The sequence below is a fragment of the Anabrus simplex genome, chromosome 10, assembly GCF_040414725.1.
Source record: "Anabrus simplex isolate iqAnaSimp1 chromosome 10, ASM4041472v1, whole genome shotgun sequence".
Lineage (NCBI taxonomy): Eukaryota > Metazoa > Arthropoda > Insecta > Orthoptera > Tettigoniidae > Anabrus > Anabrus simplex.
In genome coordinates this window covers 7,297,781-7,321,939 of record NC_090274.1, presented here as the reverse complement: position 1 = coordinate 7,321,939, position 24,159 = coordinate 7,297,781, and the positions used below count along the sequence as shown (strand labels likewise).

The following is a 24,159-nucleotide window of genomic DNA, read 5'->3' as shown; positions in this document are numbered from 1 at the left end:
CAAGGTCGTGGAATAATCCTCCAATGCACACGTATCTCAGCTGATAAGACCACTACAATAGAAGAGATGAATGCCAAACTATTTAGTAAGTTGGTTAGCAACAGTCCTGGCCAGTTGGTTGAGGCGTTTGACTAGCAATCACATTCCTTCTACGGACTCCGAATTTCTTAATCCTGTTAATTTCTACAATAAGTTTTCTCATATAAACCTTTCCTTATTTCCTGCTGTAGTTTTGTAAGCATTCCAGTCAACGACCCCCTGAACTCACAAAGGAATGAAGTACTTTTAAGCTTTTCAATAGGTCATGTATATTCAAATTAATGGAACAGATTACCAATTTAAATTATGTAAAGGCACTCCTTGGGCAGGTATAAAACAAAGATTTTATCGTGTGTATTTTCCCAGGTTAGTAGAGGCCTTAGCAAAGCTAATGCAGTCACGATCAACAGTATCCTTTAAGAAAGAAGTCAACTCTTCTTCTTCTGTTTACCCTCCAGGGTCGGTTTTTACCTTGGACCCACCTCTACCGCCTCAAACGCAGAGGCTTTGTGGGGGAGGTGGAAAGATTGGAAGGGATAGACAAGGAAGAGAGAAGGAAGCGACCGTGGCCTTAAGTTCGGTACCATCCCGGCATTTGGGAAACCACGGAAAACCACTTCCAGGATGGCTGAGGAGGGAATCGAACCCCCCTCTACTCAGTTGACCTCCCGAGGCTGAGTGGACCCCGTTCCAGCCCTCGTACCACTTTTCAACTTTCGTGGTATAGCTGGGAATCGAACCCGGGCCTCTGGGGGTGGCAGCTAATCACACTAATTACTACACCACAGAGGCGGACATTAAGCACATGAATGGTGTGAAAATGGGAAACCACGGAAAACTATCTTCAGGGCTGCCATCGGTGGGGTTCGAACCTACAATCTTCCGAATACTATCCGCACTTAAGCGACTGCAACTATCGAGTTCGGTGTAAACTGTTTACACACAGTTCTGACTAAATATAGGGTGCATATATTAACACAACTCTGCGAAGTGCTAAACATAGCAAAATATCTCAAGGCCGTGGAGTAATCCCTAGCCTAGTGCATACGTATCTCAACTGATAAAAATTACTGATAAAAGATTAACGTGAATCCTTTTAATACGCGTTTCTTAAGAAGGATGAGTGAAAGAGCAACATCTTACGCAGCAGTCGTGGCCGAGTGGTTAAGGCGTCTGACTAGAAATCAGATTCCCTCTGGGAGCGTAGGTTCGAGTCCTACCGACTGCGAATACATTTTTTAAATCTTGTCTTCTGAATTGTTTCCCCTCTCCTTGTTCTGTGTAATGAGATCTGGGAGATTTTAAGTCTTGTGAACACACGGACTGTATCCTCCACTTCGTTTTACGTATAAACCGCAATGAATTTTAAGAAAACGATCGCAAAATGAAGTGTGAATTATAAACTCGCAGAGAATTTTCAACCTGAAAATGCAAATCCACAGCCTGTTTCCAGTCTCCCGACCGGGTCAGGAATGGAATTAATGAAGCCCCCGTATAGCGGCGAGGATAGGAAATGTGCCGGCTGCCGAAGCCTGTCGCACTCCTCTGGGACAATCATTATGAATGGCAGATGGAAGGAAATTATACAGGAGAGTGCTGCTGGAATGAAAGATGACAGGGAAAACCGGAGTACCCCGAGAAAACCTGTCCCGCCTCCGCTTTGTTCAGCACAAATCTCACATGGAGTGATCGGGATATGAACCACGAAACCCAGCGGTGAGAGGCTGGTGCACTGCCACCTGAGCCAAGGAGGAGAATTGTAAACCTATGTACTCAATATTAACAAGATTGAAAACAGTATATAAATAGCATGAATTTCCTCGAAAACCGTTTCGAAGAAAATTACATGAAGTAGAAAATTTAGTTTCAAGGCCACAGGGTACGCTTCATTTTAGTTGATGTAGGGCAAAAATTGCCCAAATTGGGGACAGCTTTGTAAAATCCCTCACAAGTTCGAAACAGTGGAATGTATAAAAACCAGAAGGATCCCTTGCAGGACTCGAGATGTCAAGCTATATCGCTACCAAATTTCAGCTGAATCGGTCCAGTAGTTTTCGAGCCTATCCCGAACAAACAGACTCCATCCCATGTTTATTAATAGTATTGATAGATAATCAAGACTATGGACTTCAATCTTTAAAAAAAGTCGGTTAAGTGGGGGTTGGGGTTGCAAAGCTTTCGGTATTGGTACGTGTGGCACTGTCAGCTTCAGAAAATATGGTCACGATACTTTAGGAGGTAATTTGTCATCCTACGTGAACACCAGTTCACTGCTAATGATGGGTTGAAGTGAAAAACGTTATTGCAGTAACAGGAAGCATCTGCTAGTTGTATATAGTTCTCTTGCGGTAATGGACGCTCATTAAGACTGCCCAGACGTCAATGGAACAGATATTAAATAGCCTACGTAGAAGTGAAGCAAGACACCAGGATCTGCGCGTAGTTTTTTACCCGAGGGCTCTGTACAATGACGGAACTGTATATTCCGAGAGGAAAGATTGCCTGGTATCAGCTTCCTCGTAAGAGTAAAGGTGTCGAAGTTAATATGGAGAAGTCCAAAACGAACTCATGGATTAAAAAAAAAAAAAAAAAAAAAAAAAAAAACTTTTCCTTTTGATTAAAGGTAATGATCAAGAATATGTTTTTCAATAAATGAAACTTAAATATTGATTACGAATTCTACTTCAACACACACTATTTATACAAATCCACAGCCGCAGCATCTTTGGCGACCAAGACCTACGTTAACGACTAATGTGACGTCACTGACGATGCTCTTTCTATTTCAACACACTCTATTTATACAAATCCACAGCCGCAGCATCTTTGGCGACCAAGACCTACGTTAACGACTAATGTGACGTCACTGACGATGCTCTTTCTATTTCAACACACTCTATTTATACAAATCCACAGCCGCAGCATCTTTGGCGACCAAGACCTACGTTAACGACTAATGTGACGTCACTGACGATGCTCTTTCTATTTCAACACACACTATTTATACAAATCCACAGAATCTTTGGCGACCAAGACCTACGTTAACGACTAATGTGACGTCACTGACGATGCTCTTTCTACTTCAACACACACTATTTATACAAATCCACAGCCGCAGCGTCTTTGGCGGCCAAGGCCTACGGTAACGACTAATGTGACGTCACTGACGATGCTCTTTCTACTTCAACACACACTATTTATACAAATCCACAGCCGCAGCATCTTTGGCGGCCAAGGCATACGGCAACGACTAATGTGACGTCACTTCCGTCACACATTTTGTCGCGTCACGTTACATAAATTTTCGGATGACGCCCAGCCATAAGACATATTCATGTCAAAACAACGAAAGCCTATCAACATCAGAATGCAGTCAAGATATCACGTAATGTTGCAGCATCGGGTCGGTCCCAGGAAGGCGCCAGAACAAGACAACATGTAGACATCACAGTTGTTCCGAACCAGAAACTCTGTGACAAATTCTTGGATTTTGCATTAATGGGCATTACTGATAAATTCATCTCTCCACTACCATTATCGAGGATGAGGCGAGGAGACATTACATGGGATGTTTTTACGGCCGGATGCCCTTACTGACGCCAACCTCAGTTGAGGAGCTAATGAATATGAAATGAATGATGGTCAATTAAATCGGGTAAGGATTTGGAAGGAAATCGGTTGTGGCCTATCAGTAGGAACTGTCCCGGCATTTGCTCGGAAGTAAAAATGAAAAACCACAGAAAAGAGTTCTCAGGACAACCGACGGTAGGGCTCGAGCCCAATGCAGAGCTTGGCTTCATTTTCCCGTGGCGTACTTTTATTTATGTAGATGGATAATTGAACCAATCCAAGGTCAAAGTGATTACAGTGCCTCCGGACGAAACACAATGTAACAGGAGGCTTTGGTTGAAGGAAAACGGCTCCCTAGATCACAGCTGTTCTCCCTGGTACCGCCACTTTCGCGAGATATTCAGAAAGGCAATAACAGGAAACTGGTAGGTAATATGCGTTGGAGTTGAGACAAAGCGGAGCGGGTTGAGGGCGACCTTGTTGGATGTATCAACCACACCAACTATAATGTCATAACGGTACTTGTTATTTCCTATTCCTTTCTCTATGGGGATCTTCCGCATGCCGGAAATTATTTACGTAATCTTTCATAAACTAGGATGCAGGCTTTCTCTTGAAATTACACTGAACTTTGTCGACTAGAGTTAGGGCTGTTAATATTTCTTTCTTCTTTACCTCGCGCCGCCACAGATAGGTCTTTTGGCGACGACGGGGAGGCATATGAGTGGGAAGGAAGCGATCATGGCCTGAATTAAAACATTTGCTTGGTGTGAAGATGGGAAACCACGTAAAACCCTCTTCAGGGCTGCCGACAGTGGGGTTCAAGCTGATAGCTGCGTGACCCAAACCGCGCAGCCACTTGCTCGGTTATTAATAAGTTATCATGGACATGTTTCTGGACTGGGGTCTGTCTGCAAGCGTCATCAATTTAGAGTAAACAATTTTCAGTGGACAGAAAACCGACACGATGGTAACCAGGCAACCAGTGTCCGTCATCTTCTTCCTCACGTGATTACCAGAACACTGCCTTCTATATGGCGATGTGTTTTAAACGAGTTTCCACTCTCTTTGACTGGCGTTAGCAAAGCCCCTTACACACGATAACGTCACCGAAGGCAGCAGAATTTTTCTCATAATGCGTGTCTTGTCCTGAATAACCGGCCATTTCGTTGGACGTAGATATTGGTTGGTGGGGCTGTATTGTGCCATACTGCTGGACGTGCATTTCTCTCCCCTGTGCGGTCTAGACGACACGACACCTCGTAATCTGCAGGCATTCGGGCTGAGCAACGGTAGGCCATAGTTGTTGCACCAGCTCTACATCTCCCCTGCGGGTGGAGTGCATGACGTAAGAGGAACAACCAAACAATCTGCACTCGTTCTCCCATCTTCCATGAGTCTGTGCTTTTCCTTGTAACGGAGACATTTACATAATATCCTTTGAGATTAATTCTTGATGAATTAATTACTCTCTTGGACTGAACAGGCGCCAGCTATTGTAAACTGGCATACAAACTGATTAACACATGATTAAAGGGTACTTATCACGCACTTATTCAAAGTCATATACAATATATGCTACATATTAGGGCATGTTGTAGTAAAGAGCTATTTCAGACTTTTACCTACTGTACGTTAACGACAACTCCTCATTTATATGAACACTGTAATATTCTTCTACTTCAGACTTTACTTCAAAAAGCTTCAGCTGTGAATTAAGAAATAAATTGATTCGTTCCAGTACTTTATGCGTGACAAATTCTGACATTCCCTCATACAATACCAGAGGTACTAATAAAATTGGCATTGATTTAACTCAACAACACATGGCAGCACTATAATCAATCACCACTGATCTACATTTAGGGCAGTTGCCTAGGTGACAGATTCTCCATGTCCCAGAAATGATTTAACAGTAATATTTGTACATCAAACCAGTTATAAGCAAAACAGACAGAGGGATACTAATCAATCCGAATGCAGTTAGAATGGATGGCATGGCAGTTCAGCGTGAAGTCGAGCATAATCAGAGCCCTTGAATGCGGTGACAGTACTCCCACACCTGTAATACTGTCGTGTTTTGAACTTCCTAGCAGTAAAACAAAGGTAGCAGTAGGTGAAGAACTGGCCACAAACAAAGGAAACATGTTGTGTAACGTGTACAAAACAAACATTTCCACATGAATTCCAACGATGAAGGCCTACCTACACAGCGTATGCCGACACGAACTTCGAGAGTACCGGTATCACACACTACGTAGATGTACGTAAAACGTATAATATTTTGATATAATAATAATAATAATAATAATAATAATAATAATAATAATAATAATAATAAATCTTCGTTATAGACGGTTATGCCGTTCAGCGTACAGATTATGACTTGTGAGCGACTGCAACAATCTTCTACAAATGAATGTGCATGTGACTTTAACATTATATATGACTGTATGACATATTTGCTGTATATATTTCTTCAGTACTTTTTAAGAATGCCTTGGACAAAATCCTATACCGTATGTAATTAGTAAAAGGGAAATTCTCCTATAGTTATTAGGGTCTGGTTTATTCCCCTTTTTTTAGAGGATGTATTGTTGTTGATGTCCATCCTGCTGGTAAAGTGCCTGCTGTCCAGATTTCTTCGATGATTTCTGTTAAACATTGTATCATATTGTCAATAGAGTATTTCCACAATTCAGCAATTATATTACTCGTATCTTCCCCAGGTTCCTTTATGATTTCTTTGATTTTCTTTGATTTACTCTTCTGCTGGTGGTCTTGAGTCTGGTTGTATTGTTGTATTATCAAAATTAAATTTCTTTTCTGGTGGATCGCTGTTGTATAGTTCTTCGAAGTATTTTGTAAGTATCCTACAATTTTCTGTGTTACTATAACTAATTTTCTGTGTTTTTGGATCTCTGAAATGTAAACTTGGGTGTGTGTATTTCCTTACATTGTTTTTAAATGCTTTGTACAAGTCTCTTGAGTTGTTCTGTTTGAAGCCCAATTCCATTGCTGTCAGTTGATCTTTCATATGTTGTATTTTGATTTTTTGAGGCCTTTTGATGCAAGCTTCCTGGCTTCTGTGATGATGCTTCTATTTTTATCATTTTTGTTTGCATTCCATATGTTCCAAGCTCGTCCTTTTAGAATTAATTGATCAAACTCATCATTACACCAAGCATGTTTTCTTTTTTTAAAAAAAAAGAATAGTTTCTTCTGCTGTCTGTAAAATGTCCTTTTGAAGTTGTTTTAGGTGTCCTTTTCTTAAGAGTATTTTGAAACAATTTTTTTGGTTAAATTTTGTACGTCAAACTTTTTCTACTTATTGGTTTAATTTTGAATTTAATGATTGACACATAGTAGTCTGAATCCAAGCTGGCATTCTTAGCAATTTTTGCATTAAGTATATCTGGTGTAGACTGTCTACTTATGGCAACATGGTCAAGTTGTTCAACTCAGTCACTACTGATCTGCATTTAGGGCAGTCGCCCAGGTGGCAGATTCCCTATCTGTTGTTTTCCTAGCCTTTTCTTAAATGATCGCAAAGGAATTGGAAAATTATTGAACATTTCCCTTGGTAATTTATTCCAATCCCTAACTCCCCTTCCTATAAACGAATATTTGCCCCAATTTGTCCCCTTGAATTCCAACTTTATTTTCATATTGTGATCTTGCCTACTTTTAAAGACACCACTCAAACTTATTCGTCTACTGATGTTCTCCCACGCCGTCTCTCCACTGACAGCTCGGAATATACCACCTAATCGAGCAGCTCGTCTCCTTTCTCTCAAGTCTTCCCAGCCGAAACTTATAGTGTATTTCTTCAATCGGTTTACTGTAATCGGAGCATTGCTCTGTTGTAGATTATATTAAATAAATAAATAAATAAATAAATAAATAAATAAATAAATAAATAAATAAATAAATAAATAAATAAATAAAATAAGACCTAGACAATGTTGTGAGATGGACGGCAAACAATGGTATAATGGTAAACGGGAGGAAAGTCGTCTCAGTTTTAATTATTGATGGGGTGACTACCTCTTGGAGATCACTGTAAGTACCTAGGTGAAAATATAAGGAATGATCTTAATTCTGGTATTCACATAAGCGGGACTGTAAATAAAGTTTACAGATGTTTTCGTATCATTGTGAGGGCATTTAGGGCTTGTAAGAAAGTAACGGCGAAGGTGTTTAAGTCACAGGTATAAAACCCCAATTAGCGTACGGCTCCAGTGTATGGGACCCTCACAAGGATCACTTGATACGAGAACTAGAAAAGATCCAAAGGAAAGCACCAGGGTTTGTTCTGGGCGATTTTCGACAAAAGAGGAGTGTTCCGAAAACGTTGCAAACTTTGGGCTGCGAAGACTTGGGAGAATCAGACGAGCTGCTCGATGAAGAGAGTTTTCCCGCTCTGTCACTGGGAAGATGGTTTGGAATGGCATTAGTAGACGAATATGGACGAGTGAACCTTTTAAAAGTCGGCAAGATCATAGTATGAAGATAAAAATGGAATTCACGAGGACAAATTGAGGCAAATATTCGTTTAAAGGAAGAGGAGTAAGGAGTAATTTCGATAAATTCGACAACTTGTTTGAAATTATATAAGAAAAGAATACAACCGATAAGGAATCTGCCACCTGGATGACTGCCGTCAGTGGAGACTGATTGATCGGCATTTTAGAGATATAGAAAGTGGAAATAACATTGAATGCAGCAGACATACTATTCACAATAGTGCCACAGGTATAGTTCAAAGTAGCAAAGTTGATCACAGTATGTATATAGCACTATATCGGAACTCTTTCGCAACATCAGTGGAGACGAAAAACTATTGGCCCGTGGGGGGATCGAACCCACGACCTTCGCGTTATTAGCACGACGCTCTAACCAACTGAGCTAACGGGCCACGCACTTAATGCGGCACAAGCTCTGCTGTTCAGAAGAATCGTATTTCTCCATAATGCACTGCTATCGCTTGGAAATATGCAATAATATAACGCAGACTGATTCATCCAAGACCGACTGCAATATCCCAGACCTTAAAATAATCTGCTATCGATTAAAAGAAAAAGGGTGCGATCGTAAGGACGTGTGTTGTTTCGCACATCGTAATGCATAGATAGGACTGTCAGATCTCAGTTTGGAAAGGTGGACACAGTAATTTACCTTTCGTTACAACTATCTTTATTTATTTATTTATTTATTTATTTATTTATTTATTTATTTATTTATTTATTTATTTCATAATTACCACTTCAAGGATGGCTGAGTCCGCCTCTGTGTTGTAGCGTGATTAGCTGCCACCACCAGAGGCCCGGGTTCAATTACCGGCTCTGCAACGAAATTTGAAAAGTAGTACGAGGGCTGGAACGGGGTCCACTCAGCCACGAGAGGTCAGCTGAGAAGAGGTGGGTTCCATTTCCACCTCAGCCATCTCGATGTGTTTTTCCGTGGTTTCCCACTTTTCCTCCAGGCAAATGGTACCTAACTTAAGGCCACGGCCGCCTTCCTTGTCTATTCCTTCCAATATCTCTCCCAACCCCCCGCATGGCCCCTGTTCAGCTAACAGGTGAGGCCGCTTGAGGGAGGTACTGGTCAACCTCCCCAGTTGTATCCCCGACCCAGAGTCTTAAGCCCCAGGACACTGGCCTTGACTCGGTAGAGGTGGGATCCCTCGCTGAGTACAAGGAAAAAACCGACCCTGGAGGGTAAACAGATAAAGAAGAGGAAGAAGAAGAAGAAGGATGCCTGAGACGGGAATCAAACCCACCTCTACTCAGCCGAAGCTGAGTGGACCCTGTTCCAGCCCTCGTATCACTTTTCTAATAAAAGATAGTTGTGTTCGTCTCTGTGGTGTTGTAGTGTGATTAGCTGCCACCTCCGAAGACCCGGGTTTGATTCCCGGCTCTGCCACGAAATTTGAAAATTAACTATAAGTGATTAACTGATTATGAATAATGATCTGATAAAGTTAATAATACATAACCTTGTTTAATAAAGAAAGAACACAGTTTACAACAAATTAAAGAATTCAATGAACATGACCGACAGAATTCGATTTCATTCATCTTGTTAAGAGAAAGTTTAATGAATGTCTTGAACGAAGTCACAACATTTTCAGTTCGATATCAGAAATACTGTAGTTATTCCAGACAAAGTCTTCTTCCAGATCTTAGCATCATTTCTTTTTTATATCGATCCCGCAGTTAGGGTTAATTTCGAACAGCGAACATTCCAGTCTTCATTCTTGGAGCGCATATATTACGAGAAACATTCAAAGCAAATAACAAAGCAGAAGGTAATAAGGATGAATCTGAACGAAATACTGCATTTCCTGCTGGAAAATATGCTCACGTTTGCTGTATTATTTCTACCTGACCCGAGGCAATGACTCTCAACAGCATCGGTGGTTCAGTGGTAGAATGCTCGCCTGCCACGCGGGCGGCCCGGGTTCGATTCCCGGCCGATGCACGTTTTTTTACCCTTGAGGTCAATGATTTATGTTGTAAAAGGTACCTTGCAGTACAGTAGGCGAAAGTAGATTTTTTAATTTTTGTTAATTATATACACAATGATTGAAGTTTTATAAAACGGATGGTCTGGGCAAGGGACTGAGAAGGAAGCATTCGTGAACGTCCAGAAGGGAAACGTCACTTCTTTCATTTGCATACACAACATTCCGAAAAGCTCTCTTTAAAAAAAAAAACATTTTACTTATTTGCTCTTTTACTAGTGGTTTAAACAGTATACAACACGTACCACGTAGTGCATGATTTTATTGTACTTTTTGGTAGTTGCTTACACAAGGACTGAAGTTTGTATTTTGTGGGTGTGTGTCTTCGATTCAGGGAATCTATGTTTAATCCTTCTATTTGCTTCCAACCAATCAGGCTCTTTTAAACGAAAGTTTAATTATTCTCTTTTATCTGCTTATTGGACGAGAAAAGATAGGGTATACAAGCAAGAATTACTGGAGAAGTAATACTAAGCATAGTAATGGGAGTTTATTGGCTTTGTATCACCTTAATGGCAAAAACTGCATGGTAGCAACTACCGGTTTTCATTTTTCAGAAGTGGTGCAATTTAGACGTCCTGCACGCCTATTTCGACGAGCCAATAATGTAGGAGCAGCAGAACTTGACTTTGTAGAGAGTTCCTAAAAATTACGCATATTTTATTGTAGGAACAATTGATTGCGCCACCGGAGGTTTAGTCCCTTCCAGAAGATACTTAATCACCGCTCCGTTAACTTGCAGTCAGGGGTTGTCAAGAACTGTCTCCTCTTCCAATATTTCAATTGTGTATTAAGAAAAATATTATCCAAAAGACCTGATGCATATAACTGAATGACAGACTAGTCAAACGAATAGAAATATGTGAACGCACGAATGTGTGATTGGAACCACTGAGTCAACTAGTTGACGGTGGTTGTGATTATTGTTTTAAGGGGAAGTACAACTAGGCAAACATCCTCTGAAATACTCCCTAGGCCTCGCAAAACTAATACCGTCGGGGTAGCAAAAGTATAAGAGTTGACCTAAGGAGGTCGGATAGGATAGATGAAAGTGAGGAGCCTGGCACAAGAAAGTGGAAGCAATGCCAAGACTCAGCTAAGGGTCCCGTGGCCGTCATCCCCTGGAGCCCCTTTTAGTCGCCTCTTACGACAGGCAGGGGATACCGTGGGTGTTATTCTAGCGCCCCAACCTACAGGGGTATCAACTAGTTGAATGAATGCATGAGCAGTAAGAAACAGACATATAGATGAAGTATTTTACGGAGTAAAAATGTTGCTCATAGGGTCGGTTCGTGCATGTATTTCAGTGGGCTTGGCAGACTGATAAGTAATAGCAACTTCTGGTTCAGTGAGGAAAGCAACGGGAAATACCTCACTCCTCATTTCCCTAGTACGCCTCTTCAGTAATGCCTAAGCCATCTGAGACAGCTAATGGTGAAGTTGTTGAGGATCCAACCAACCTTCGGACTGAGGACTGAACATGCATACATATTTATTTATTTATTTATTTATTTATTTATTTATTTAGTAAACCATGTACGAATTTTAAATAATACCCTGCCTCATTTTAAACATTGATCTAGGATAAATTTTATATGTATGAGAGGAATTAGCCCATTTTTACTTCTTCTTCTTCCTGGAGTTATTCCCAGCTTAAAACGGGGTCCGCCTTTTTGCGTATGAAACTTCATCCAGTCTTTGAAACCATCGCACTTGTCAGCATTATGGCAAATAAACAATATTAATATCAACAGTTATGTTCTGGAATTCCAAAATATGAGAATGCCCCTCCGTTGAATACGCTCTTTATCTTGATGATGATGATTGTTGTTTTAAGGGGCCTCGAAAACGTACATTCTTAGGGGCTCAAACATTAATTTACTTTCATCAACCTATGAGTAAAATGAACATATTGGCAAACTTAATAACATAAAACTCGTATTACAAAAAAATGTACGGATGTATCGGCATAGTTTCTGCGCTAGCTAACAGAGAGCGTTTCATTCTACCAACGCCGCCATTTTCATTTTCTAAATGACGCAAGATTCCGTTCAGCAGCGCTGCTGTGCTAGAAGTAATGCATTGAATGCACTTCAGTACTGTATCCTCGGTAGTATAGTGGTCAGTATCCCCGCCTGTCACGCGGGAGACCGGGGTTCGATTCCCCGCCGGGGAGGACTTTTTGTTCATGAACTGGTTTAACTTTGTGGGAAGAAAAACTTGTGGAAGATGTAAACTGAAAAGCGTAGGGCACTCTAAACGACACCAAAGAAGTACTGGTACACTTTCCGTTTCAACACAAACTCTTCAAACAAAAGCACCATTTGCTGTACTCGATTTATCCATTTTATTGATTCAGGAAGCACAAGATATAGCTCACTTGTAACAAACGTAAAGCTTTCTCGGAGGCCCGGGCTCGCTCCTGGCTCTGCCACGAAATAGCTCACTTGTAACAAACATAAAGCTTTCTCGGAGGCCCGGGCTCGACTCCTGGCTCTGCCACGAAATTTGAAAAGTGGTACGAGGGCTGAAACGGGGTCAACTCAGCCTCGGAAGGTCGAGTGGGGTTCGATTCTCTCCTCAGCCATCCTCGAAGTGGCTTTCCGTGGTTTCTCAATTCGCAGCCAAGCAAATGCTGGGATGATAAACTAACTTAAGGCCATGGCCTCTTCCTTCCCCCTTCCTTGTCTATCCCTTCCGATCTTCCCATTCCCCCCAACAAGGCCCCTGTTCAGCATAGCAGATGAGGCCGCCTCGGCGAGGTATTGGTCCTCCTTCCCAGTTGTATCCCCCGACCCAAAGTTTGGGCCGATGACATTAGATGTTAGGCCCCTTTAAACAGCAAGCAGCAACAGCTTTCATACTTATAGTGCGAGAATGTGAATGTGAATGTTGCAAAGCTATTGGGCCAGTTATACACGTATTATCGATAAAGTAGCCTTTGACAAATTCCAAGGTCATATAAAGTACAATGAGATACAGCTAAGGAAAATGGTAATTTCAAATTATTAATATTATAACAGCCACCTGTGTGGTGTAGTGGTTAGTGTGAATAGCTGCCACCCCCGAAGGCCTGGGTTCGATTCCCGACTCTGCCACGAAATTTGAAAAGTGGTACCAGGGCTGGAACGGGGTCCACTCAGCCTCGGGAGGTCAACTGAGTAGAGGTGGGTTCGATTCCCACCTCAGCCATCCTGGAAGTGGTTTTCCGTGGTTTCCACTTCTCCTCCAGGCAAATGCCGGGATGGTAGCTAACTTAAGGCCACAGCCGCTTCCTTCCTTCTTCCTTGTCTATCCCTTCCAATCTTCCCATCCCCCACCAAGGCCCCTGTTCAGCATAGCAGGTGAGGTCGCCTGGGCGAGGTACTGGTCATCCTCCCCAGTTGTAGGTCCAGGACACTGCCCTTAAGGCGGTAGAGGTGGGATCCCTCGCTGGGTCCGAGGAAAAAACCAACCCTGGAAGGTAAGCAGATTAAGAAAGAAAGAATATTATAACATCCTGATGTTTAATAATAATAATAATAATAATAATAATAATAACTACTTTTGTGGTTTTCTGAGCCGAGGTGCTGGAATATTGTCCCGCAGAAATTCTTCTATGTTCCAGTAAATCGGCCCACACGAATAACTGATTTATTTTTTCAAATTTTAAAATTAGGTCTCATGCCGTTTCTTTAAAATTCAAGATTCTTGTAGGCACATGCAGTGCACGTGTTGATGTTTTTATCAAAATATATTACGCAATACTTTCAAAAACTATCGAATGTGCCGGAATCGAACCCACCAACCTGAGCTACTCGGGCTGACTGGTATAGAGGAATACCACATTTCAAAGACTTCATTCCTCTTTCTTTAGCACCAGTTATTGTCCAGTTTCAATTTCATCAGCGTGGCGCTGCACAGAAAAAAACCTTCAAAATTGACTTTCAAAAAGTGTATTTCTCTCTGAGATGAAAGAACAACATTTTTAGCATCATTGGTCATTCTGTTAACATGACCTCCTCATTTGATTATATTCCATTGCGTTTGTTATAGACTTTTGTATAACATAAAACATGTATTTATTTCTCATGAACTTACCGTGATTCTTTTTCAAAATGTCACCGACATTCTCTACCGCCTGCTTCTTTCTCTTTAATACAGTATAGTAGTTGTTTTCATCATCATCATCATCATCATCATCTGTTTACCCTCCAGGTTCGGTTTTTCCCTCGGACTTAGCGAAGGAACCCACCTCTACCGCCTCAAGGGCAGTGTCCTGGAGCTTCAGACTCTTGGTCGGGGGATACAACTGGGGAGTATGACCAGTACCTCACCCAGGCGGCCTCACCTGCTATGCTGAACAGGGGCCTTGTGGAGGGATGGGAAGACGGAAGGAAGCGGCCGTGGCCTTAAGTTAGGTGCCATCCCGGCATTCGCCTGGAGGAGAAGTGGGAAACCACGGAAAACCACTTCCAGGATGGCTGAGGTGGGAATCGAACCCACCTCTACTCAGTTGACCTCCCGAGGCTGAGTGGACCCCGTTCCAGCCCTCGTACCACTTTTCAAATTTCGTGGCAGAGCCGGGGGTGGCAGCTAATCACGCTAACCACTACACCACAGAGGCGGACGAGTTGTTTTCTTAAGCACTGAAATGGAAATGGCGTACGGCCGGGAGTGTCCGAGGACACGTTCGGCTCGCCAGGTGCAGGTCTTTTGATTTGACGCCCGTATGCGACCTGCGCGTCGTGATGAGGATGAAATGATGATGAAGACGACACATACACCCAGCCCCCGTGCGAGCGAAATTAACCAATGATGATTAAAATTCCCGACCCTGCCGGGAATCGAACTCGGGACTCCTGTGACCAAAGGCCAGCGCGCTATCCATTTAGCCATGGACCGGACTTTTAAGCACTAACGGGTTAGAATTGGCGGCTAGCCCACTCTGCAGTTATCTAATGGGGCGTTGCATAAATGTTTGATGTTCTATTAGGCCGTATCCCTACTTCAACACATAACTCGTTAAGGAAGTTCACGTCCAAACCAGGAAATATGCATTCTTAATAAAGTAATGATTCTAATCCAAATAACCATGCTTGTGCTTCGCAAGGCCCGTTAGCTCAGTTGGTTAGAGCGTCGTGCTAATAACGCGAAGGTCGTGGGTTCGATCCCCCCACGGGCCACTGATTTTAGTTGAAAACTGACGTGTGCAATGGTTTCAAATTGAAGTATTTCAGTACTATTTCATAGCCTATTTATTTGAACGCCTGTTAGAACATGCAACGAAGCCTGCGATGGTCCTAGGTGTATACGGATCCTAACAGTGGTGGTATGATTATTATTTTAAGAGGAAGTACAACGGGCCAACGATCCTCTATATAACACTAATCAGAGGAAAAACATGGAAGGGATGCGATATTTCGAAAAATGAAGGTATCGGCCAAAGAAAAAGACAAGGGCCACGAAGGACGTGAAAACGAGTGCTCTAATACCGTCAGGGTCGGAAAAGAACAAGAGTTGACCAAGGGAGGTCGGATAGGACAGATGAAAGTGAAGAGCCTGGCACAAGTAAGTGGAGACAATGCCAGGACTCAGCTGAGGGACCCGTGGTCGCAACAAACGCTCCCAAGTCCAGAGTCCTTTTTAGTCACCTCTTACGACAGGCAGGGGATACCGTGCCGTGGGTGTTATTCTACCGCCCCCACTCACAGCGGGATGTTCAGGGTGATTCCCGACAAAGGAGAAGAGTGTTATGAGAATGTTGAAAACTTTGCACTGGGAAGACTTGGAAGGAATGAGCCGAGCGGCTGGACTAAGCGGTATGTTCTGAGCTGTCAATGGAGGTGTGGCGTGCAATGACATTAGTTGACAAATAAACTTGAGTGGATCAAATTTGTAATTCAAGAGGACAAATTGGGGCATACATTCATTTATAGGAAGATGAATCAGGGATTAAAATAATTCACCGAAGGGAATGTGCGGATCATTGTACAAGCTCGTTGAAATCATGTAAGAAAAGACTAGGGCGACAGATCAATGACTCATTGATTGATTTATTTATTATATTACTCTGCGAACACGTATGACTTATATCAGCATTCTTCCTAATATAAGGGTGCGATGGTGGTGTAATGGTGAGCATAGTTTTTTCTTCCTAATATAAACAAGCATAACCGCAGTAAACAATTCTCTTTGAAAAGCATCAAGAAAACATTCGTCGCTCACACACTTGTTCGTCGTGCCACATTTTCGTTGCCGTAATGTGCTGTATATTGGCCTTGTGAAGCAATCTTGAATTCAAGTACACAGTATTCATTTTCCATTACGTGGGTGTTACGTCTTGCAATTTAAACCGGCGGAAATTCTCGCTATGGCCTGCGTGTATACAGAAAATGGATCAGATCTGTGATGATACGTAGTCAAAGTCTCCTTCTGAGCACGGATGTTTCTCCCACGTCATCTGCCATAAACGTAAGACAGTTGTCCTTCCACATGGTCACATGCCAGCAAGTAACTTCCTTACCTGCTTTAAATAATGGTCAAATACGCCGAGGGAATGGCAATAAGTTGATCGTTTACTGCGCAGTTCACAGCATAATCCATGCCCTCACTACGAAGATGTACAACAGAAACTGCCTCGCCTTCAACTGTCGGGGAAACACCTTTCGAACTATTCTTTGACGTCATAAGGAGATCCAACAAGTTCTTCTGAGCATGGGAAGAAATATTCCACAGCTTTAATCACGAGCGGTTGTTTACATCATCAGTCGCACCGACACAGACAGGTCTTACGGTGACGATGGTATGGGGCAGGACTGGAATTAGGAAGGAAGTGACCGTGGTAGCAACTAAGCATTACCCAGCATAGGTCTGGTGTGTAAAATGGGAAACCACGGAAAAATATCTTCAGGCCTGCCGACTTTCGGGTTATAAAGTCTATCTCCGACTTGAAAGTTTATAGTTAAGCGACTCAAACCACGCATCTAACTCGCTCAGTAGTCTACAGATTGAATTCAGATCACTGCACTTCCACAAACAATTTGCCTGGCATTGTTATATTCATATCTTGACGTTGTATACCACTGTCATATTCACGTCTTGGTCTCCTGTACCACTGTCATATTCATGTCTTAGTCTCCTGTACCACTGTCATATTCATGTCTTAGTCTCCTGTACCACTGTCATATTCATGTCTTAGTCTCCTCTACCCCTGTCATATTCACGTCTTGGTCTCCTGTACCACTGTCATATTCATGTCTTGGTCTCCTGTACCACTGTCATACACATATCTTGGTCTCCTCTACCTCTGTCTTGGTCTGGTGGCCTGTACCACTGTCATATTCATATCTTGACCTCCTCTACCGCTGTCATTAATCTTGGCCTCCTCTACCAGGCCCGCCGACTTCGGTAATTACTGGGGGGCGGGGGGTGTTAACACGAACACAGGCATGTGAAATGATGAACAATTATTAACAACAATGACGATATTTAAAAACAAACAAAAAACAGAACAATAGCAGAGCTTGTTTCTCAAATACATTTTGGACGACTCTTACGTACGGGGTTTTCAATAATATTCACAACTAAACAGTAAAATAGAACAAGATTCATAAATACAGTAAATATTTTGAAGGAATGCTTTATGTACGAAGCTATCAAAAAATGATCACAAGTTAAAAAAAAATAGAACTTACTTCGTAATTACATTTTTTTAATAAAGGTCCTGAAAATGAGAACCTACAACCTGTTTTTCCGGTCTTTGACCTGGTCAGGGATGTAATGAATGAAGCATACAGTATATAGGCTATTCGTACGATGGGGTCGTCACTCCCAAAGTGATGTATTAATGACAGATATATGCTATGAAATGAGAAAGGAGAGTGTTGCTGGAATGACAGATGACAGGGTAAACCGGCGTACCCGGAGAAGAACCTCCGCTTTGTCCAGCACAAACATCACATGGAGTGACCGGGATTTGAACCACGGTATCCAGCGATGAGAGGCCGACGCGGATCCGTCTGAGCCACGGAGGCTCCCTTAATAAATGTCCCATTACTGTATATTATGAAATGTGAAAAGCTCTACCACCAGATGAACCGCCTGAACAGTCTCCATTGAGAAATGTAGTTCTCTGAAGGAATGCCCGCTTTCTAATCTCATTTATTGATATAAAACCATCTACCACCTTCTCCAGATTTAACGCTTTAGCAACCTCCGAAGACTACCAAACTGCTCGTTTTAAGGGGACTTGATATCTAGGAGGAGAATTTGCGGGAGGGAGGGGGGGGCAGAAAACTTCTCCCCTCCCCCCCCTATCAAGTCGGCGACACTACATAACTTCTACCACTGTCATATGCATGTCCTGGTCCATATCCACCCCTCAGTGAGCAAACTCTAGAGTCTCGAGGTCTGTCCCGAAACTGTTACTTGCCCAAATCAAATTTGGCCAAATTATTCTCACTTGGTCTGAAAATAACCCCCTGTAACCCATTGTTGCCTGTTATAGCACTGACATTTCGTTGATAGGAATTCTTCCAAGGACATTTTCATCTTCATATTTTGTTCGAGAACTCACGGCACGTCCGCCTCTGTGGTGTAGTGGTTAGTGTGATTAGCTGCCACCCCTGGAGGCCCGGGTTCGATTCCCGGCTCTGCGACGAAATTTGAAAATTGGTACGAGGACTGGAACGGGGTCCACTCAGCCCCCAATAAGGCCCTTGTTCAGCATAGGAGGTGAGGCCGCCTGGTCAAGGTACTGGTCATCCTCCCCCGTTGTATCTCCCGACCCAGAGTCTGAAGCTCCAGGACACTGCCCTTGAGACGGTAGAGGTGGGATTCCTCGCTGAGTCCGAGGGGAAAACCGACCCTGGAGGGTAAACAGATTAAGAACTCGCGACACTCATTTAGACACTTCGTATAAAAAGCGGGATAAAACTGTTCAAACTGTTAAGTAGATGACCTTATATAAATATTACGGAAGTTGCCTAAGTTAAATATCATACCTACGCCATTGTTCAGCATATTATGAAAAAACTTCACAATTTTGGTTAAGGATACCCCGTCCGACAATTTTTTTACCTACAAAAGCAAGTGGCCCGTGGGGGGATCGAACCCACGACCTTCGCGTTATTAGCACGACGCTCTAACCAACTGAGCTAACGGGCCAGTTGATCTTACTCCATTCCTTAATGAGATGTAAGTCACATAATGTTGCCAAGTCAGACTTAAAATATCAATTTCTTTACATTTTTCTAGGATTAAGTATAATTGGATCCTCTTTCTTTTGAGTCAGAATAATATCCAAGCATCTCTTTCCTTTCCGAGATCTAACACAGATTCATCACATTTTTGCGAAAAGATTGGGAAACATGCCCTATTTAAGGGTGGGGCTATTTAAATTTGTCCCAGCAGAAATCTGCTTATCCACTGTCAGAAGGATATCGACTGAAACTTCGTTTATTGTTTGATCGTCGAATTCATCGGCATGAACTAGATCCATAATCCTTAATGCAGTGTGGTCAAATTACTTCGTCTGCGCAAAATGTTGGCAGACTGCACTACAATGTACCTTTTAAAACATGAATATGTAGGTTTTAGCTGCAAAATATAGTGTCATTCTGCTGATAACCAACACCAACCAGGACATGGTGATACAGCTGCGGACAGCGAAAAACGTCCCCACATTTTATTAACTTCTTCTTACACGCGAAGATACTTTTCGCCTTCAGAAATATACCGTAAGAATATTTATTTCGGCGGTGATCATAATTCTTTGCTACTTGACGATTAATATGTTTTATATTTTTGGACAGAATTCCATAAGGGCGAGTAGGTTATTTCGCTATCACGTGTTCATTCATCGTGCAATTTAATGCGATCTAACCGTCAGTATGAAATGGATATGCCAACCTTTTTTCGTAGGAATATGTTTATTTGCTATCTGGCAATTAATAAGAAATAAACAATCGTGTCTATTACACAATAAGAAATACTGTGAAGTATACATTAAAAGGAAAATATAAACAGTAGTCCCGTAATCCCATGCTACTGTCTCACCACAACGCATACGTTTCGCGTGAATTTCCTTCGTTTCACTAATTAACGTTAAAATGTAAAGCTATTAGCTGCTTTATTACGTTATATACTTAATTAATCTGAAGGTCAATACATACAATGTTGGTGTAAATAACACGGACTGCTAATCGCTTGCTGTTCCTTGACCTTATAAAACCTCTCCGTAACTGTCGGAAAATGTTTAGTGCCATCACAACAAACACCTGAATGGCCGAGACTAGAGGGCCAGCTCAGAGTAAAGACATGTTTTATTTTTGTTTTCACTCCTTTCCTCGTTGCCACAGGAATATTCCATTACAGTTTAGAAGGCGGAGAAGACTAGGTTTAGTTCCTGGATTACCTTCTCCGTGTTATGGACGTGATGTCTGAAGACAACACCGTACTGTGATCATTAGAGTCAGGATTTCCATGCAAATGCTTGTTTTTAAATAAGCTGGTTACATTTCACAAACTGTGCAAATATTCGTTTTATGGCTTAACGATTCCAAATAACCGTTCTTTTCCTCCTGCATGTTTTGGCCTTTTTAGGAGAAAACTCATGTAAAATGCATATTTTAAAGATTTTGGATTAAATAGCGAGTATTTGGACGTTTAATATTGCATAATACGACTTTTCTTCTGACTTTGGCGCATATACAATGTTAACTTGCGTGATAGTGCATTTTAGTAAACATTGACGTAAGTCGGAGGGCCCCACGTCGAACTCTGTAATTCATGAGAATAAGCTGTCCCAATTATACATTGTTATAAATCGAACCATCAATTGTGCATTATTCATTGACGGCTCATTTCTTCGTCTGTGTTAGACAAACAGAACAAAACTTGTCTCGTACTTCTATGACGCCGTGTTACTGAACTAGCAGCTTACAAACCTTGGTTTTGCACTGAATCCTCTTCCGTTGTTATCCTGGAGTTTCCTAGCCGGAACTCTCACTCGTCAGGCACGCATTATCAGTTACTGCGGACATTCAGATGTGTCTGCTACCATCGCACGGAGAAGTAGCTGAGGCAAAGTTGATCAAAGTAATCCGTTCAAATCCTGATTTTGAATTCGTCGCGCTTATAAAAGACGTATTGTGGTGAAAATGCAAAAGACGTACAATTTGACCTCACTTTGTCCCAAATGTTTTCATTTTATGTGCTTAAGAATGTGCTGACAGATAAACGGATGAGCTTAAATCAAGACAATTTGGAGAAATCAGTTGTGCAATGTTTCAAAAGGAGCTGAATTTTGATAGTGCATATTTTCCAGTTTATCATGCATGTTTTGCTATATGATAGTGCATGGAAATCCGGGCTCTACTGATCACTCTCTGGTTCAGCTTTTGTGTTGAAATCGAATAATCTATGGAAGCCATTCGCATTAATTGTACTTTCTTGTAAAAAGATTTCATTAGTTGAACTGGAACATTAATTCGAAGGAATGTCAGATGTAATTATAAACGCTACAACCTGAATTAATGATCAGTAAAACACGTTTATGGGTGATAATTTGACAGGGATGACAGTCATATTCTTCATTGTGCAACCAGTAGCCAAGGGAACCTTAGGAAGTGCTCTTGGAATGGACCGGTTCGTTTCAGACAGCATGGCAAAAAAAGTGTCTTGAGGCAACTTCCACCTGCTTTAATAATACACCCTCAGCCTTAACAGAAGCGCACATTCAACATGAGCAAAAAATCTCGTCTACAGTGGCCCCCAATGGCTTGAAATGCTGGCTGGGTCTGTTCCCATTTTTAATTTTTTTAATATTTTTTTTTTAAGCTTCTGCTCATGAGAAGGAAGGACACGTTATACCCGACTGAAACAGACCGAGGTTGCACCTACCAAGTGGAAAGATATGTTATGAATTAATTACTGTCTGTATTAATTATTTTTATTAATGTTATTAATAAAATGTATTTACTTATTGTTCATGTTAGTCCGTTTACGGTCCAGGTTTGGTTTTTCCCTCAGTGTCAGTGAGGGATAAGGCATCCCAGTATCCAGGAGCTTGAGACATTTGGTCCGGGATAAAACTGGGGAGGAGGACCAGTACCTCGCCCAGGCGGCATCACATATAATCGGGGATGTAGATTGGAAAGAATAGGTAAGGAAGCGGCCGTGGCCTTAAGTTAGGTACCATACCGATATTTGCCCGGAGAAGTGGGAAACCCCGGAAAACCACTTCGAGGATGGCTGAGGTGGTAATCGAAACCCCGCACACTCAGTTGAGCTCCCAAGGCTGAATGGAGCCCGTTCCAGTCCTCGTACCACTTTTCAAATTTCGTGACAATCGAACCCGGGCCTCCAGAGTGGCAGCTAATCACTCTATCCACTACACCACAGAGGCGGACGATAATAATAATATTTAATTTTAAAAATGTCTTGTATAAAATAGAACAGTGTGTAATTCCCCCCACTACATCATAAATTGGCCCGTTAGCTCAGTTGGTTAGAGCGTCGTGCTAATAACGCGAAGGTCGTGGGTTCGATCCCCCCACGGGCCATGTTTTTCGTTTTTAGATTTTTAGCATATTGAAACCGATGTAATGTAATATACATAGCACCGATGTGTAACTTTATACAATAAGCAGAAACAACAATCAAAAAACGTAACCACGCCATAGATATAACCTTGGTTTTTACGATACACCTTGTCAACGGTTTTCTGAAACGCAGAAGTGCCGAAACTTTGTCCCGCAGGATGACCTGCCGGTAAATCAATTGAAAGCAGGCTGGCGTATTTTATCATGCACTTTCAGATACCACTGGAATGAGCCAGGATCGAACTCGCCTGTTTGGGATCAGAAGTCCAGCTTTTTCCTGTCTGAGCCAAGCAGACCCGACTTGTAAGGTTGTCTCCCCAAAGTTTATGGATTCGAACCCCCGAGCGAAAGCCCTGAAATTGATCTTCCACGATTTCACACTTTTCTCCTGAAGTAAATACCGGGTAAGTAAGACCACGATCCTTAACTTCTCTCCATCTACGATATCCTCTGCCGGTTGTAAGAGGCGAATAAAAGGATCTGTTTTTTTTTTTTTTTTTTTTTTTTACCACGAAGCCCATTATCCGACAGTGATGATGGCCGCCTTTTCGCTTTCGTCTTTACTATTTTCTTCTCTTGGCCGAAAACAGTCTTCTTTCTATTCCGACGGTATTAGGTTTGCCAGGTCTTTTCTTTTTCCTTGGACAACCTTTAGGAGACAGTTTGCGAGTACCACAGCTATTTGTTTCTTTAAATATTAAATAAATTCGTTTGCAATGTGTTCGTGAAGGTTCCTTGGAGATATTTCACAAGAAAACACAGAATAAAAATTTGTGTCAGAAGTGGGATTCGAACCCACGCCCTCAGAGAGGACCAGAATTCTTCAAACCTGCGTTGAACAGGCAAGGTTAATCCTTGAGTCTGGCGCCTTAGACCGCTCGGCCATCCTGACACGATGCTTTTGTAGCGTAGGAAGGGGCTTATACGGTTTGTGTTTGATAAATATATCATGGTGGCTGCAAGACTTCGGGACATGGAAGTTGTAAAGGCAAGTTTGTCATTAACAAAGCATATAACAGGATTGTCTTCTATTCGTAATGCTTGTAGTTTTGACAGCAATATGTCTTATGGTTCGGGGTCATCTGAAAATTTGCACTACGGAAGTTAGCGTCTCAAAATGTCTGACGGAACTGTAACCCTAGCAAACGTGCTGGCTGCCTCTTAGCTGGTGGTAATCTGAAATTAGCAGCTGTTGCAAGTTATAAATCTCATTCCGTATTGACGGTTATCACTTTACAAATAAAAAATATTTGTAAAATCCTCCTTATCAATACAAATCAAATCATCTGTTAGATGGAGCAGAGTCTAGTTTACTACTACTTTTTATTTGTAAAGTTAGCAGCTGTTGCCTCGCCGCTAGATAAGGGCTTCCTTCATTCCATTCCTGACCTGGTCAAATGACTGGAAACAGGCTGTGGATGTTCACTGATGGGCAGCCAT

At 42.0% G+C, this 24,159-nt stretch overlaps 8 non-coding genes across 8 annotated transcripts; 5 read left to right on the top strand and 3 right to left on the bottom strand.

The window, feature by feature from the left end:
* Positions 1–1,185: 1,185 nt before the first annotated feature.
* Positions 1,186–1,267, top strand: TRNAS-AGA (transfer RNA serine (anticodon AGA)). The gene has a single exon. It is a non-coding gene; the product is annotated as a tRNA-Ser (tRNA).
* A 7,186-nt stretch (positions 1,268–8,453) lies between these two features.
* TRNAI-AAU (transfer RNA isoleucine (anticodon AAU)) lies at positions 8,454–8,527 on the bottom strand. The gene has a single exon. It is a non-coding gene; the product is annotated as a tRNA-Ile (tRNA).
* A 1,494-nt stretch (positions 8,528–10,021) lies between these two features.
* TRNAG-GCC (transfer RNA glycine (anticodon GCC)) lies at positions 10,022–10,092 on the top strand. Its single transcript has one exon. It is a non-coding gene; the product is annotated as a tRNA-Gly (tRNA).
* A 2,147-nt stretch (positions 10,093–12,239) lies between these two features.
* On the top strand, positions 12,240–12,311 carry TRNAD-GUC (transfer RNA aspartic acid (anticodon GUC)). The gene has a single exon. It is a non-coding gene; the product is annotated as a tRNA-Asp (tRNA).
* Positions 12,312–15,226: 2,915 nt separating this feature from the next.
* Positions 15,227–15,300, top strand: TRNAI-AAU (transfer RNA isoleucine (anticodon AAU)). The gene has a single exon. It is a non-coding gene; the product is annotated as a tRNA-Ile (tRNA).
* Positions 15,301–19,208: 3,908 nt separating this feature from the next.
* On the bottom strand, positions 19,209–19,282 carry TRNAI-AAU (transfer RNA isoleucine (anticodon AAU)). The gene has a single exon. It is a non-coding gene; the product is annotated as a tRNA-Ile (tRNA).
* Positions 19,283–22,606: 3,324 nt separating this feature from the next.
* On the top strand, positions 22,607–22,680 carry TRNAI-AAU (transfer RNA isoleucine (anticodon AAU)). The gene has a single exon. It is a non-coding gene; the product is annotated as a tRNA-Ile (tRNA).
* Positions 22,681–23,493: 813 nt separating this feature from the next.
* On the bottom strand, positions 23,494–23,611 carry TRNAL-CAA (transfer RNA leucine (anticodon CAA)). Its single transcript has 2 exons — positions 23,574–23,611; positions 23,494–23,538 (listed from the first exon to the last, which is right to left on the bottom strand). It is a non-coding gene; the product is annotated as a tRNA-Leu (tRNA).
* Between the last annotated feature and the right edge of the window lie 548 nt (positions 23,612–24,159).